Source organism: Ixodes scapularis, unplaced genomic scaffold (genome assembly GCF_016920785.2).
Source record: "Ixodes scapularis isolate PalLabHiFi unplaced genomic scaffold, ASM1692078v2 ptg003905l_1__unscaffolded, whole genome shotgun sequence".
In the NCBI taxonomy this organism is placed as follows: Eukaryota; Metazoa; Arthropoda; class Arachnida; order Ixodida; family Ixodidae; genus Ixodes; species Ixodes scapularis.
This window is the reverse complement of record NW_024610365.1, coordinates 73,426-90,326: the sequence shown is the minus strand read 5'-3', so window position 1 is coordinate 90,326 and position 16,901 is coordinate 73,426.

Genomic DNA, 16,901 nt, shown 5'->3' with positions numbered 1-16,901 from the left:
CTATTGCCTGGGTGAAAGCGAATTATTGGAGAGAGCACGGCCTGACGAGAGACGTTCGGCGCGGTTTTATTCGTTCACCGTGACCACGATCTCGGCTATTGCCTCGGTGAAAGCGAATTATTGGAGAGAGCACGGCCTGACGAGAGACGTTCGGCGCGGTTTTATTCGTTCACCGTGACCACGATCTCGGCTTTTGCCTCGGTGAAAGCGAATATTGGAGAGAGCACGGCCTGACGAGAGACGTTCGGCGCGGTTTTATTCGTTCACCGTGACCACGATCTCGGCTATTCCCTGGGTGAAAGCGAATTATTGGAGAGAGCACGGCCTGACGAGAGACGTTTGGCGCCGTTTTATTCGTTCACCGTGACCACGATCTCGGCTATTGCCTCGGTGAAAGCGAATTATTGGCGAGAGCACGGCCTGACGAGAGACGTTCGGCGCGGTTTTATTCGTTCACCGTGACCACGATCTCGGCTATTGCCTGGGTGAAAGCGAATTATTGGAGAGAGCACGGCCTGACGAGAGACGTTCGGCGCGGTTTTATTCGTTCACCGTGACCACGATCTCGGCTATTGCCTGGGTGAAAGCGAATTATTGGAGAGAGCACGGCCTGACGAGAGACGTTCGGCGCGGTTTTATTCGTTCACCGTGACCACGATCTCGGCTATTGCCTGGGTGAAAGCGAATTATTGGAGAGAGCACGCCCTGACGAGAGACGTTCGGCGCGGTTTTATTCGTTCACCGTGACCACGATCTCGGCTATTGCCTCGGTGAAAGCGAATTATTGGAGAGAGCACGGCCTGACGAGAGACGTTCGGCGCGGTTTTATTCGTTCACCGTGACCACAATCTCGGCTATTGCCTGGGTGAAAGCGAATTATTGGAGAGAGCACGGCCTGACGAGAGACGTTTGGCGCCGTTTTATTCGTTCACCGTGACCACGATCTCCGCTATTGCCTCGGTGAAAGCGAATTATTGGAGAGAGCACGGCCTGACGAGAGACGTTCGGCGCGGTTTTATTCGTTCACCGTGACCACGATCTCGGCTATTGCCTGGGTGAAAGCGAATTATTGGAGAGAGCACGGCCTGACGAGAGACGTTTGGCGCCGTTTTATTCGTTCACCGTGACCACGATCTCGGCTATTGCCTGGGTGAAAGCGAATTATTGGAGAGAGCACGGCCTGACGAGAGACGTTCGGCGCGGTTTTATTCGTTCACCGTGACCACGATCTCGGCTATTTCCTGGGTGAAAGCGAATTATTGGAGAGAGCACGGCCTGACGAGAGACGTTTGGCGCCGTTTTATTCGTTCACCGCGACCACGATCTCCGCTATTGCCTCGGTGAAAACGAATTATTGGAGAGAGCACGGCCTGACGAGAGACGTTCGGCGCGGTTTTATTCGTTCACCGTGACCACGATCTCGGCTATTGCCTGGGTGAAAGCGAATTATTGGAGAGAGCACGGCCTGACGAGAGACGTTTGGCGCGGTTTTATTCGTTCACCGTGACCACGATCTCGGCTATTGCCTGGGTGAAAGCGAATTATTGGAGAGAGCACGGCCTGACGAGAGACGTTCGGCGCGGTTTTATTCGTTCACCGTGACCACGATCTCGGCTATTGCCTGGGTGAAAGCGAATTATTGGAAAGAGCACGGCCTGACGAGAGACGTTTGGCGCCGTTTTATTCGTTCACCGTGACCACGATCTCGGCTATTGCCTGGGTGAAAGCGAATTATTGGAGAGAGCACGGCCTGACGAGAGACGTTCGGCGCGGTTTTATTCGTTCACCGTGACCACGATCTCGGCTATTGCCTGGGTGAAAGCGAATTATTGGAGAGAGCACGGCCTGACGAGAGACGTTTGGCGCCGTTTTATTTGTTCACCGTGACCACGATCTCGGCTATTGCCTCGGTGAAAGCGAATTATTGGAGAGAGCACGGCCTGACGAGAGACGTTCGGCGCGGTTTTATTCGTTCACCATGACCACGATCTCGGCTATTGCCTGGGTGAAAGCGAATTATTGGAGAGAGCACGGCCTGACGAGAGACGTTCGGCGCGGTTTTATTCGTTCACCGTGACCACGATCTCGGCTATTGCCTCGGTGAAAGCGAATTATTGGAGAGAGCACGGCCTGACCAGAGACGTTCGGCGCGGTTTTATTCGTTCACCGTGACCACGATCTCGGCTATTGCCTCGGTGAAAGCGAATTATTGGAGAGAGCACGGCCTGACGAGAGACATTCGGCGCGGTTTTATTCGTTCACCGTGACCACGATCTCGGCTATTGCCTCGGTGAAAGCGATTTATTGGAGAGAGCACGGCCTGACGAGAGACGTTCGTCCGCGGTTTTATTCGTTCACCGTGACCACGATCTCGGCTATTGCCTCGGTGAAAGCGAATTATTGGAGAGAGCACGGCCTGACGAGAGACGTTCGGCGCGGTTTTATTCGTTCACCGTGACCACGATCTCGGCTATTGCCCTCGGTGAAAGCGAATTATTGGAGAGAGCACGGCCTGACGAGAGACGTTCGGCGCGGTTTTATTCGTTCACCGTGACCACGATCTCGGCTATTGCCTCGGTGAAAGCGAATTATTGGAGAGAGCACGGCCTGACGAGAGACGTTCGGCGCGGTTTTATTCGTTCACCGTGACCACGATCTCGGCTATTGCCTCGGTGAAAGCGAATTTTTGGAGAGAGCACGGCCTGACGAGAGACGTTCGGCGCGGTTTTATTCGTTCACCGTGACCACGATCTCGGCTATTGCCTCGGTGAAAGCGAATTATTGGAGAGAGCACGGCCTGACGAGAGACGTTCGGCGCGGTTTTATTCGTTCACCGTGACCACGATCTCGGGTATTGCCTGGGTGAAAGCGAATTATTGGAGAGAGCACGGCCTGACGAGAGACGTTCGGCGCGGTTTTATTCGTTCACCGTGACCACGATCTCGGCTATTGCCTCGGTAAAGCGAATTATTGGAGAGAGCACGGGCCTGACGAGAGACGTTCGGCGCGGTTTTATTCGTTCACCGTGACCACGATCTCGGCTATTGCCTCGGTGAAAGCGAATTATTGGAGAGAGCACGGCCTGACGAGAGACGTTCGGCGCGGTTTTATTCGTTCACCGTGACCACGATCTCGGCTATTGCCTCGGTGAAAGCGAATTATTGGAGAGAGCACGGCCTGACGAGAGACGTTCGGCGCGGTTTTATTCGTTCACCGTGACCACGATCTCGGCTATTGCCTGGGTGAAAGCGAATTATTGGAGAGATCATGGCCTGACGAGAGACGTTCGGCGCGGTTTTATTCGTTCACCGTGACCACGATCTCGGCTATTGCCTCGGTGAAAGCGAATTATTGGAGAGAGCACGGCCTGACGAGAGACGTTCGGCGCGGTTTTATTCGTTCACCGTGACCACGATCTCGGCTATTGCCTCGGTGAAAGCGAATTATTGGAGAGAGCACGGCCTGACGAGAGACGTTCGGCGCGGTTTTATTCGTTCACGGTGACCACGATCTCGGCTATTGCCTGGGTGAAAGCGAATTATTGGAGAGAGCACGGCCTGACGATGGACGTTCGGCGCGGTTTTATTCGTTCACCGTGACCACGATCTCGGCTATTGCCTCGGTGAAAGCGAATTATTGGAGAGAGCACGGCCTGACGAGAGACGTTCGGCGCGGTTTTATTCGTTCACCGTGACCACGATCTCGGCTATTGCCTCGGTGAAAGCGAATTATTGGAGAGAGCACGGCCTGACGAGAGACGTTCGGCGCGGTTTTATTCGTTCACCGTGACCACGATCTCGGCTCTTGCCTCGGTGAAAGCGAATTGTTGGAGAGAGCACGGCCTGACGAGAGACGTTCGGCGCGGTTTTATTCGTTCACGGTGACCACGATCTCGGCTATTGCCTGGGTGAAAGCGAATTATTGGAGAGAGCACGGCCTGACGAGAGACGTTCGGCGCGGTTTTATTCGTTCACCGTGACCACGATCTCGGCTATTGCCTCGGTGAAAGCGAATTTTTGGAGAGAGCACGGCCTGACGAGAGACGTTCGCGCGGTTTTATTCGTTCACCGTGACCACGATCTCGGCTATTGCCTCGGTGAAAGCGAATTATTGGAGAGAGCACGGCCTGACGAGAGACGTTCGGCGCGGTTTTATTCGTTCACCGTGACCACGATCTCGGGTATTGCCTGGGTGAAAGCGAATTATTGGAGAGAGCACGGCCTGACGAGAGACGTTCGGCGCGGTTTTATTCGTTCACCGTGACCACGATCTCGGCTATTGCCTCGGTGAAAGCGAATTATTGGAGAGAGCACGGCCTGACGAGAGACGTTCGGCGCGGTTTTATTCGTTCACCGTGACCACGATCTCGGCTATTGCCTCGGTGAAAGCGAATTATTGGAGAGAGCACGGCCTGACGAGAGACGTTCGGCGCGGTTTTATTCGTTCACCGTGACCACGATCTCGGCTATTGCCTCGGTTGAAAGCGAATTATTGGAGAGAGCACGGCCTGACGAGAGACGTTCGGCGCGGTTTTATTCGTTCACCGTGACCACGATCTCGGCTATTGCCTGGGTGAAAGCGAATTATTGGAGAGATCATGGCCTGACGAGAGACGTTCGGCGCGGTTTTATTCGTTCACCGTGACCACGATCTCGGCTATTGCCTCGGTGAAAGCGAATTATTGGAGAGAGCACGGCCTGACGAGAGACGTTCGGCGCGGTTTTATTCGTTCACCGTGACCACGATCTCGGCTATTGCCTCGGTGAAAGCGAATTATTGGAGAGAGCACGGCCTGACGAGAGACGTTCGGCGCGGTTTTATTCGTTCACGGTGACCACGATCTCGGCTATTGCCTGGGTGAAAGCGAATTATTGGAGAGAGCACGGCCTGACGATGGACGTTCGGCGCGGTTTTATTCGTTCACCGTGACCACGATCTCGGCTATTGCCTCGGTGAAAGCGAATTATTGGAGAGAGCACGGCCTGACGAGAGACGTTCGGCGCGGTTTTATTCGTTCACCGTGACCACGATCTCGGCTATTGCCTCGGTGAAAGCGAATTATTGGAGAGAGCACGGCCTGACGAGAGACGTTCGGCGCGGTTTTATTCGTTCACCGTGACCACGATCTCGGCTCTTGCCTCGGTGAAAGCGAATTGTTGGAGAGAGCACGGCCTGACGAGAGACGTTTGGCGCGGTTTTATTCGTTCACCGCGACCACGATCTCGGCTGTTGCCTCGGTGAAAGCGAATTATTGGAGAGAGCACGGCCTGACGAGAGACGTTTGGCGCGGTTTTATTCGTTCACCGTGACCACGATCTCGGCTATTGCTCGGTGAAAGCGAATTATTGGAGAGAGCACGGCCTGACGAGAGACGTTTGGCGCGGTTTTTATTCGTTCACCGTGACCACGATCTCGGCTATTGCCTCGGTGAAAGCGAATTATTGGAGAGAGCACGGCCTGACGAGAGACGTTCGGCGCGGTTTTATTCGTTCACCGTGACCACGATCTCGGCTATTGCCTCGGTGAAAGCGAATTATTGGAGAGAGCACGGCCTGACGAGAGACGTTTGGCGCGGTTTTATTCGTTCACCGTGACCACGATCTCGGCTATTGCCTCGGTGAAAGCGAATTATTGAAGAGAGCACGGCCTGACGAGAGACGTTTGGCGCGGTTTTATTCGTTCACCGTGACCACGATCTCGGCTATTGCCTCGGTGAAAGCGAATTATTGGAGAGAGCACGGCCTGACGAGAGACGTTTGGCGCGGTTTTATTCGTTCACCGTGACCACGATCTCGGCTATTGCCTCGGTGAAAGCGAATTATTGGAGAGAGCACGGCCTGACGAGAGACGTTTGGCGCGGTTTTATTCGTTCACCGTGACCACGATCTCGGCTATTGCCTCGGTGAAAGCGAATTATTGGAGAGAGCACGGCCTGACGAGAGACGTTTGGCGCGGTTTTATTCGTTCACCGTGACCACGATCTCGGCTATTCCCTCGGTGAAAGCGAATTATTGGAGAGAGCACGGCCTGACGAGAGACGTTTGGCGCGGTTTTATTCGTTCACCGTGACCACGATCTCGGCTATTGCCTCGGTGAAAGCGAATTATTGGAGAGAGCACGGCCTGACGAGAGACGTTTGGCGCGGTTTTATTCGTTCACCGTGACCACGATCTCGGCTATTGCCTCGGTGAAAGCGAATTATTGGAGAGAGCACGGCCTGACGAGAGACGTTTGGCGCGGTTTTATTCGTTCACCGTGACCACGATCTCGGCTATTGCCTCGGTGAAAGCGAATTATTGGAGAGAGCACGGCCTGACGAGAGACGTTTGGCGCGGTTTTATTCGTTCACCGTGACCACGATCTCGCCTATTGCCTCGGTGAAAGCGAATTATTGGAGAGAGCACGGCCTGACGAGAGACGTTTGGCGCGGTTTTATTCGTTCACCGTGACCACGATCTCGGCTATTGCCTCGGTGAAAGCGAATTATTGGAGAGAGCACGGCCTGACGAGAGACGTTTGGCGCGGTTTTATTCGTTCACCGTGACCACGATCTCGGCTATTGCCTCGGTGAAAGCGAATTATTGGAGAGAGCACGGCCTGACGAGAGACGTTCGGCGCGGTTTTATTCGTTCACCGTGACCACGATCTCGGCTATTGCCTCGGTGAAAGCGAATTATTGGAGAGAGCACGGCCTGACGAGAGACGTTTGGCGCGGTTTTATTCGTTCACCGTGACCACGATCTCGGCTATTGCCTCGGTGAAAGCGAATTATTGGAGAGAGCACGGCCTGACGAGAGACGTTTGGCGCGGTTTTATTCGTTCACCGTGACCACGATCTCGGCTATTGCCTCGGTGAAAGCGAATTATTGGAGAGAGCACGGCCTGATGAGAGACGTTTGGCGCGGTTTTATTCGTTCACCGTGACCACGATCTCGGCTATTGCCTCGGTGAAAGCGAATTATTGGAGAGAGCACGGCCTGACGAGAGACGTTTGGCGCGGTTTTATTCGTTCACCGTGACCACGATCTCGGCTATTGCCTCGGTGAAAGCGAATTATTGGAGAGAGCACGGCCTGACGAGAGACGTTCGGCGCGGTTTTATTCGTTCACCGTGACCACGATCTCGGCTATTGCCTCGGTGAAAGCGAATTATTGGAGAGAGCACGGCCTGACGAGAGACGTTCGGCGCGGTTTTATTCGTTCACCGTGACCACGATCTCGGCTTTTGCCTCTGTGAAAGCGAATTATTGGAGAGAGCACGGCCTGACGAGAGACGTTCGGCGCGGTTTTATTCGTTCACCGTGACCACGATCTCGGCTATTGCCTCGGTGAAAGCGAATTATTGGAGAGAGCACGGCCTGACGAGAGACGTTTGGCGCGGTTTTATTCGTTCACCGTGACCACGATCTCGGCTATTGCCTCGGTGAAAGAGAATTATTGGAGAGAGCACGGCCTGACGAGAGACGTTCGGCGCGGTTTTATTCGTTCACCGTGACCACGATCTCTTCTATTGCCTCGGTGAAAGCGAATTATTGGAGAGAGCACGGCCTGACGAGAGACGTTTGGCGCGGTTTTATTCGTTCACCGTGACCACGATCGGGGCTATTGCCTCGGTGAAAGCGAATTATTGGAGAGAGCACGGCCTGACGAGAGACGTTTGGCGCGGTTTTATTCGTTCACCGTGACCACAATCTCGGCTATTGCCTCGGTGAAAGCGAATTATTGGAGAGAGCACGGCCTGAGGAGAGACGTTTGGCGCGGTTTTATTCGTTCACCGTGACCACGATCTCGGCTATTGCCTCGGTGAAAGCGAATTATTGGAGAGAGCACGGCCTGACGAGAGACGTTTGGCGCCGTTTTATTCGTTCACCGTGTACACGATCTCGGCTATTGCCTCGGTGAAAGCGAATTATTGGAGAGAGCACGGCCTGACGAGAGACGTTCGGCGCGGTTTTATTCGTTCACCGTGACCACGATCTCGCCTATTGCCTCGGTGAAAGCGAATTATTGGAGAGAGCACGGCCTGACGAGAGACGTTCGGCGCGGTTTTATTCGTTCACCGTGACCACGATCTCGGCTATTGCCTCGGTGAAAGCGAATTATTGGAGAGAGCACGGCCTGACGAGAGACGTTTGGCGCGGTTTTATTCGTTCACCGTGACCACGATCTCGGCTATTGCCTCGGTGAAAGCGAATTATTGGAGAGAGCACGGCCTGACGAGAGACGTTCGGCGCGGTTTTATTCGTTCACCGTGACCACGATCTCGGCTATTGCCTCGGTGAAAGCGAATTATTGGAGAGAGCACGGCCTGACGAGAGACGTTCGGTGCGGTTTTATTCGTTCACCGTGACCACGATCTCGGCTATTGCCTCGGTGAAAGCGAATTATTGGTGAGAGCACGGCCTGACGAGAGACGTTCGGCGCGGTTTTATTCGTTCAACGTGACCACGATCTCGGCTATTGCCTCGGTGAAAGCGAATTATTGGAAAGAGCACGGCCTGACGAGAGACGTTTGGCGCGGTTTTATTCGTTCACCGTGACCACGATCTCGGCTATTGCCTCGGTGAAAGCGAATTATTGGAGAGAGCACGGCCTGACGAGAGACGTTCGGCGCGGTTTTATTCGTTCACCGTGACCACGATCTCGGCTATTGCCTCGGTGAAAGCGAATTATTGGAGAGAGCACGGCCTGACGAGAGACGTTTGGCGCCGTTTTATTCGTTCACCGTGACCACGATCTCGGCTATTGCCTCGGTGAAAGCGAATTATTGGAGAGAGCACGGCCTGACGAGAGACGTTCGGCGCGGTTTTATTCGTTCACCGTGACCACGATCTCGGCTATTGCCTCGGTGAAAGCGAATTATTGGAGAGAGCACGGCCTGACGACAGAAGTTTGGCGCGGTTTTATTCGTTCACCGTGACCACGATCTCGGCTATTGCCTCGGTGAAAGCGAATTATTGGAGAGAGCACGGCCTGACGAGATACGTTCGGCGCGGTTTTATTCGTTCACCGTGACCACGATCTCAGCTATTGCCTCGGTGAAAGCGAATTATTGGAGAGAGCACGGCCTGACGAGAGCCGTTTGGCGCCGTTTTATTCGTTCACCGTGACCACGATCTCGGCTATTGCCTCGGTGAAAGCGAATTATTGGAGAGAGCACGGCCTGACGAGAGACGTTTGGCGCCGTTTTATTCGTTCACCGTGACCACGATCTCGGCTATTGCCTCGGTGAAAGCGAATTTTTGGAGAGAGCACGGCCTGACGAGAGACGTTTGGCGCGATTTTATTCGTTCACCGTGACCACGATCTCGGGTATTGCCTCGGTGAAAGCGAATTATTGGAGAGAGCACGGCCTGACGAGAGACGTTTGGCGCGGTTTTATTCGTTCACCGTGACCACGATCTCGGCTATTGCCTCGGTGTAAGCGAATTATTGGAGAGAGCACGGCCTGACGAGAGACGTTCGGCGCGGTTTTATTCGTTCACCGTGACCACGATCTCGGCTATTGCCTCGGTGAAAGCGAATTATTGGAGAGAGCGCGGCCTGACGAGAGACGTTCGGCGCGGTTTTATTCGTTCACCGTGACCACGATCTCGGCTATTGCCTCGGTGAAAGCGAATTATTGGAGAGAGCACGGCCTGACGAGAGACGTTTGGCGCGGTTTTATTCGTTCACCGTGACCACGATCTCGGCTATTGCCTCGGTGAAAGCGAATTATTGGAGAGAGCACGGCCTGACGAGAGACGTTCGGCGCGGTTTTATTCGTTCACCGTGTCCACGATCTCGGCTATTGCCTCGGTGAAAGCGAATTATTGGAGAGAGCACGGCCTGACGAGAGACGTTCGGCGCGGTTTTATTCGTTCACCGTGACCACGATCTCGGCTATTGCCTCGGTGAAAGCGAATTATTGGAGAGAGCACGGCCTGACGAGAGACGTTCGGCGCGGTTTTATTCGTTCACCGTGACCACGATCTCGGCTATTGCCTAGGTGAAAGCGAATTATTGGAGAGAGCACGGCCTGACGAGAGACGTTTGGCGCGGTTTTATTCGTTCACCGTGACCACGATCTCGGCTATTGCCTCGGTGAAAGCAAATTATTGGAGAGAGCACGGCCTGACGAGAGACGTTCGGCGCGGTTTTATTCGTTCACCGTGACCACGATCTTGGCTATGGCCTCGGTGAAAGCGAATTATTGGAGAGAGCACGGCCTGACGAGAGACGTTTGGCGCGGTTTTATTCGTTCACCGTGACCACGATCTCGGCTATTGCCTCGGTGAAAGCGAATTATTGGAGAGAGCACGGCCTGACGAGAGACGTTTGGCGCGGTTTTATTCGTTCACCGTGACCACGATCTCGGCTATTGCCTCGGTGAAAGCGAATTATTGGAGAGAGCACGGCCTGACGAGAGACGTTTGGCGCGGTTTTATTCGTTCACCGTGACCACGATCTCGGCTATTGCCTCGGTGAAAGTGAATTATTGGAGAGAGCACGGCCTGACGAGAGACGTTTGGCGCGGTTTTATTCGTTCACCGTGACCACGATCTCGGCTATTGCCTCGGTGAAAGCGAATTATTGGAGAGAGCACGGCCTGACGAGAGACGTTCGGCGCGGTTTTATTCGTTCACTGTGACCACGATCTCGGCTATTGCCTCGGTGAAAGCGAATTTTTGGAGAGAGCACGGCCTGACGAGAGACGTTTGGCGCGGTTTTATTCATTCACCGTGACCACATTCTTGGCTATTGCCTCGGTGAAAGCGAATTATTGGAGAGAGCACGGCCTGACGAGAGACGTTTGGCGCGGTTTTATTCGTTCACCGTGACCACGATCTCGGCTATTGCCTCGGTGAAAGCGAATTATTGGAGAGAGCACGGCCTGACGAGAGACGTTTGGCGCGGTTTTATTCGTTCACCGTGACCACGATCTCGGCTATTGCCTCGGTGAAAGCGAATTATTGGAGAGAGCACGGCCTGACGAGAGACGTTTGGCGCGGTTTTATTCGTTCACCGTGACCACGATCTCGGCTATTGCCTCGGTGAAAGCGAATTATTGGAGAGAGCACGGCCTGACGAGAGACGTTCGGCGCGGTTTTATTCGTTCACCGTGACCACGATCTCGGCTATTGCCTCGGTGAAAGCGAATTATTGGAGAGAGCACGGCCTGACGAGAGACGTTCGGCGCGGTTTTATTCGTTCACCGTGACCACGATCTCGGCTATTGCCTCGGTGAAAGCGAATTATTGGAGAGAGCACGGCCTGACGAGAGACGTTCGGCGCGGTTTTATTCGTTCACCGTGACCACGATCTCGGCTATTGCCTCGGTGAAAGCGAATTATTGGAGAGAGCACGGCCTGACGAGAGACGTTTGGCGCGGTTTTATTCGTTCACCGTGACCACGATCTCGGCTATTGCCTCGGTGAAAGCGAATTATTGGAGAGAGCACGGCCTGACGAGAGACGTTTGGCGCGGTTTTATTCGTTCACCGTGACCACGATCTAGGCTATTGCCTCGGTGAAAGCGAATTATTGGAGAGAGCACGGCCTGACGAGAGACGCTTGGCGCGGTTTTATTCGTTCACCGTGACCTCGATCTCGGCTATTGCCTCGGTGAAAGCGAATTATTGGAGAGAGCACGGCCTGACGAGAGGCGTTTGGCGCGGTTTTATTCGCTCACCGTGACCACGATCTCGGCTATTGCCTCGGTGAAAGCGAATTATTGGAGAGAGCACGGCCTGACGAGAGACGTTTGGCGCCGTTTTATTCGTTCACCGTGACCACGATCTCGGCTATTGCCTCGGTGAAAGCGAATTATTGGAGAGAGCACGGCCTGACGAGAGACGTTTGGCGCGGTTTTATTCGTTCACCGTAACCACAATCTCGGCTATTGCCTCGGTGAAAGCGAATTATTGGAGAGAGCACGGCCTGACGAGAGACGTTCGGCGCGGTTTTATTCGTTCACCGTGACCACGATCTCGGCTATTGCCTCGGTGAAAGCGAATTATTGGAGAGAGCACCGCCTGACGAGAGACGTTTGGCGCGGTTTTATTCGTTCACCGTGACCACGATCTCGGCTATTGCCTCGGTGAAAGCGAATTATTGGAGAGAGCACGGCCTGACGAGAGACGTTTGGCGCGGTTTTATTCGTTCACCGTGACCACGATCTCGGCTATTGCCTGGGTGAAAGCGAATTATTGGAGAGAGCACGGCCTGACGAGAGACGTTTGGCGCGGTTTTATTCGTTCACCGTGACCACGATCTCGGCTATTGCCTCGGTGAAAGCGAATTATTGGAGAGAGCACGGCCTGACGAGAGACGTTCGGCGCGGTTTTATTCGTTCACCGTGACCACGATCTCGGCTATTGCCTCGGTGAAAGCGAATTATTGGAGAGAGCACGGCCTGACGAGAGACGTTTGGCGCGGTTTTATTCGTTCACCGTGACCACGATCTCGGCTATTGCCTCGGTGAAAGCGAATTATTGGAGAGAGCACGGCCTGACGAGAGACGTTTGGCGCGGTTTTATTCGTTCACCGTGACCACGATCTCGGCTATTGCCTCGGTGAAAGCGAATTATTGGAGAGAGCACGGCCTGACGAGAGACGTTTGGCGCGGTTTTATTCGTTCACCGTGACCACGATCTCGGCTATTGCCTCGGTGAAAGCGAATTATTGGAGAGAGCACGGCCTGACGAGAGACGTTCGGCGCGGTTTTATTCGTTCACCGTGACCACGATCTCGGCTATTGCCTCGGTGAAAGCGAATTATTGGAGAGAGCACGGACTGACGAGAGACGTTCGGCGCGGTTTTATTCGTTCACCGTGACCACGATCTCGGCTATTGCCTCGGTGAAAGCGAATTATTGGAGAGAGCACGGCCTGACGAGAGACGTTTGGCGCGGTTTTATTCGTTCACCGTGACCACGATCTCGGCTATTGCCTCGGTGAAAGCGAATTATTGGAGAGAGCACGGCCTGACGAGAGACGTTTGGCGCGGTTTTATTCGTTCACCGTGACCGCGATCTCGGCTATTGCCTCGGTGAAAGCGAATTATTGGAGAGAGCACGGCCTGACGAGAGACGTTTGGCGCGGTTTTATTCGTTCACCGTGACCACGATCTCGGCTATTGCCTCGGTGAAAGCGAATTATTGGAGAGAGCACGGCCTGACGAGAGACGTTCGGCGCGGTTTTATTCGTTCACCGTGACCACGATCTCGGCTATTGCCTCGGTGAAAGCGAATTATTGGAGAGAGCACGGCCTGACGAGAGACGTTTGGCGCGGTTTTATTCGTTCACCGTGACCACGATCTCGGCTATTGCCTCGGTGAAAGCGAATTATTGGAGAGAGCACGGCCTGACGAGAGACGTTCGGCGCGGTTTTATTCGTTCACCGTGACCACGATCTCGGCTATTGCCTCGGTGAAAGCGAATTATTGGAGAGAGCACGGCCTGACGAGAGAGGTTCGGCGCGGTTTTATTCGTTCACCGTGACCACGATCTCGGCTATTGCCTCGGTGAAAGCGAATTATTGGAGAGAGCACGGCCTGACGAGAGACGTTTGGCGCGGTTTTATTCGTTCACCGTGACCACGATCTCGGCTATTGCCTCGGTGAAAGCGAATTATTGGAGAGAGCACGGCCTGACGAGAGACGTTTGGAGCGGTTTGATTCGTTCACCGTGACCACGATCTCGGCTATTGCCTCGGTGAAAGCGAATTATTGGAGAGAGCACGGCCTGACGAGAGACGTTTGGCGCGGTTTTATTCGTTCACCGTGACCACGATCTCGGCTATTGCCTCGGTGAAAGCGAATTATTGGAGAGAGCACGGCCTGACGAGAGACGTTCGGCGCGGTTTTATTCGTTCACCGTGACCACGATCTCGGCTATTGCCTCGGTGAAAGCGAATTATTGGAGAGAGCACGGCCTGACGAGAGACGTTCGGCGCGGTTTTATTCGTTCACCGTGACCACGATCTCGGCTATTGCCTCGGTGAAAGCGAATTATTGGAGAGAGCACGGCCTGACGAGAGACGTTTGGCGCGGTTTTATTCGTTCACCGTGACCACGATCTCGGCTATTGCCTCGGTGAAAGCGAATTATTGGAGAGAGCACGGCCTGACGAGAGACGTTCGGCGCGGTTTTATTCGTTCACCGTGACCACAATCTCGGCTATTGCCTCGGTGAAAGCGAATTATTGGAGATAGCACGGCCTGACGAGAGACGTTTGGCGCGGTTTTATTCGTTCACCGTGACCACGATCTCGGCTATTGCCTCGGTGAAAGCGAATTATTGGAGAGAGCACGGCCTGACGAGAGACGTTCGGCGCGGTTTTATTCGTTCACCGTGACCACGATCTCGGCTATTGCCTCGGTGAAAGCGAATTATTGGAGAGAGCACGGCCTGACGAGAAACGTTCGGCGCGGTTTTATTCCTTCATCGTGACCACGATCTCGGCTATTGCCTCGGTGAAAGCGAATTATTGGAGAGAGCACGGCCTGACGAGAGACGTTTGGCGCGGTTTTATTCGTTCACCGTGACCACGATCTCGGCTATTGCCTCGGTGAAAGCGAATTATTGGAGAGAGCACGGCCTGACGAGAGACGTTTGGCGCGGTTTTATTCGTTCACCGTGACCACGATCTCGGCTATTGCCTCGGTGAAAGCGAATTATTGGAGAGAGCACGGCCTGACGAGAGACGTTCGGCGCGGTTTTATTCGTTCACCGTGACCACGATCTCGGCTATTGCCTCGGTGAAAGCGAATTATTGGAGAGAGCACGGCCTGACGAGAGACGTTCGGCGCGGTTTTATTCGTTCACCGTGACCACGATCTCGCCTATTGCCTCGGTGAAAGCGAATTATTGGAGAGAGCACGGCCTGACGAGAGACGTTTGGCGCCGTTTTATTCGTTCACCGTGACCACGATCTCGCCTATTGCCTCGGTGAAAGCGAATTATTGGAGAGAGCACGGCCTGACGAGAGACGTTTGGCGCGGTTTTATTCGTTCACCGTGACCACGATCTCGGCTATTGCCTGGGTGAAAGCGAATTATTGGAGAGAGCACGGCCTGACGAGAGACGTTTGGCGCGGTTTTATTCGTTCACCGTGACCACGATCTCGGCTATTGCCTCGGTGAAAGCGAATTATTGGAGAGAGCACGGCCTGACGAGAGACGTTCGGCGCGGTTTTATTCGTTCACCGTGACCACGATCTCGGCTATTGCCTCGGTGAAAGCGAATTATTGGAGAGAGCACGGCCTGACGAGAGACGTTTGGCGCGGTTTTATTCGTTCACCGTGACCACGATCTCGGCTATTGCCTCGGTGAAAGCGAATTATTGGAGAGAGCACGGCCTGACGAGAGACGTTTGGCGCGGTTTTATTCGTTCACCGTGACCACGATCTCGGCTATTGCCTCGGTGAAAGCGAATTATTGGAGAGAGCACGGCCTGACGAGAGACGTTTGGCGCGGTTTTATTCGTTCACCGTGACCACGATCTCGGCTATTGCCTCGGTGAAAGCGAATTATTGGAGAGAGCACGGCCTGACGAGAGACGTTCGGCGCGGTTTTATTCGTTCACCGTGACCACGATCTCGGCTATTGCCTCGGTGAAAGCGAATTATTGGAGAGAGCACGGACTGACGAGAGACGTTCGGCGCGGTTTTATTCGTTCACCGTGACCACGATCTCGGCTATTGCCTCGGTGAAAGCGAATTATTGGAGAGAGCACGGCCTGACGAGAGACGTTTGGCGCGGTTTTATTCGTTCACCGTGACCACGATCTCGGCTATTGCCTCGGTGAAAGCGAATTATTGGAGAGAGCACGGCCTGACGAGAGACGTTTGGCGCGGTTTTATTCGTTCACCGTGACCGCGATCTCGGCTATTGCCTCGGTGAAAGCGAATTATTGGAGAGAGCACGGCCTGACGAGAGACGTTTGGCGCGGTTTTATTCGTTCACCGTGACCACGATCTCGGCTATTGCCTCGGTGAAAGCGAATTATTGGAGAGAGCACGGCCTGACGAGAGACGTTCGGCGCGGTTTTATTCGTTCACCGTGACCACGATCTCGGCTATTGCCTCGGTGAAAGCGAATTATTGGAGAGAGCACGGCCTGACGAGAGACGTTTGGCGCGGTTTTATTCGTTCACCGTGACCACGATCTCGGCTATTGCCTCGGTGAAAGCGAATTATTGGAGAGAGCACGGCCTGACGAGAGACGTTCGGCGCGGTTTTATTCGTTCACCGTGACCACGATCTCGGCTATTGCCTCGGTGAAAGCGAATTATTGGAGAGAGCACGGCCTGACGAGAGAGGTTCGGCGCGGTTTTATTCGTTCACCGTGACCACGATCTCGGCTATTGCCTCGGTGAAAGCGAATTATTGGAGAGAGCACGGCCTGACGAGAGACGTTTGGCGCGGTTTTATTCGTTCACCGTGACCACGATCTCGGCTATTGCCTCGGTGAAAGCGAATTATTGGAGAGAGCACGGCCTGACGAGAGACGTTTGGAGCGGTTTGATTCGTTCACCGTGACCACGATCTCGGCTATTGCCTCGGTGAAAGCGAATTATTGGAGAGAGCACGGCCTGACGAGAGACGTTTGGCGCGGTTTTATTCGTTCACCGTGACCACGATCTCGGCTATTGCCTCGGTGAAAGCGAATTATTGGAGAGAGCACGGCCTGACGAGAGACGTTCGGCGCGGTTTTATTCGTTCACCGTGACCACGATCTCGGCTATTGCCTCGGTGAAAGCGAATTATTGGAGAGAGCACGGCCTGACGAGAGACGTTCGGCGCGGTTTTATTCGTTCACCGTGACCACGATCTCGGCTATTGCCTCGGTGAAAGCGAATTATTGGAGAGAGCACGGCCTGACGAGAGACGTTTGGCGCGGTTTTATTCGTTCACCGTGACC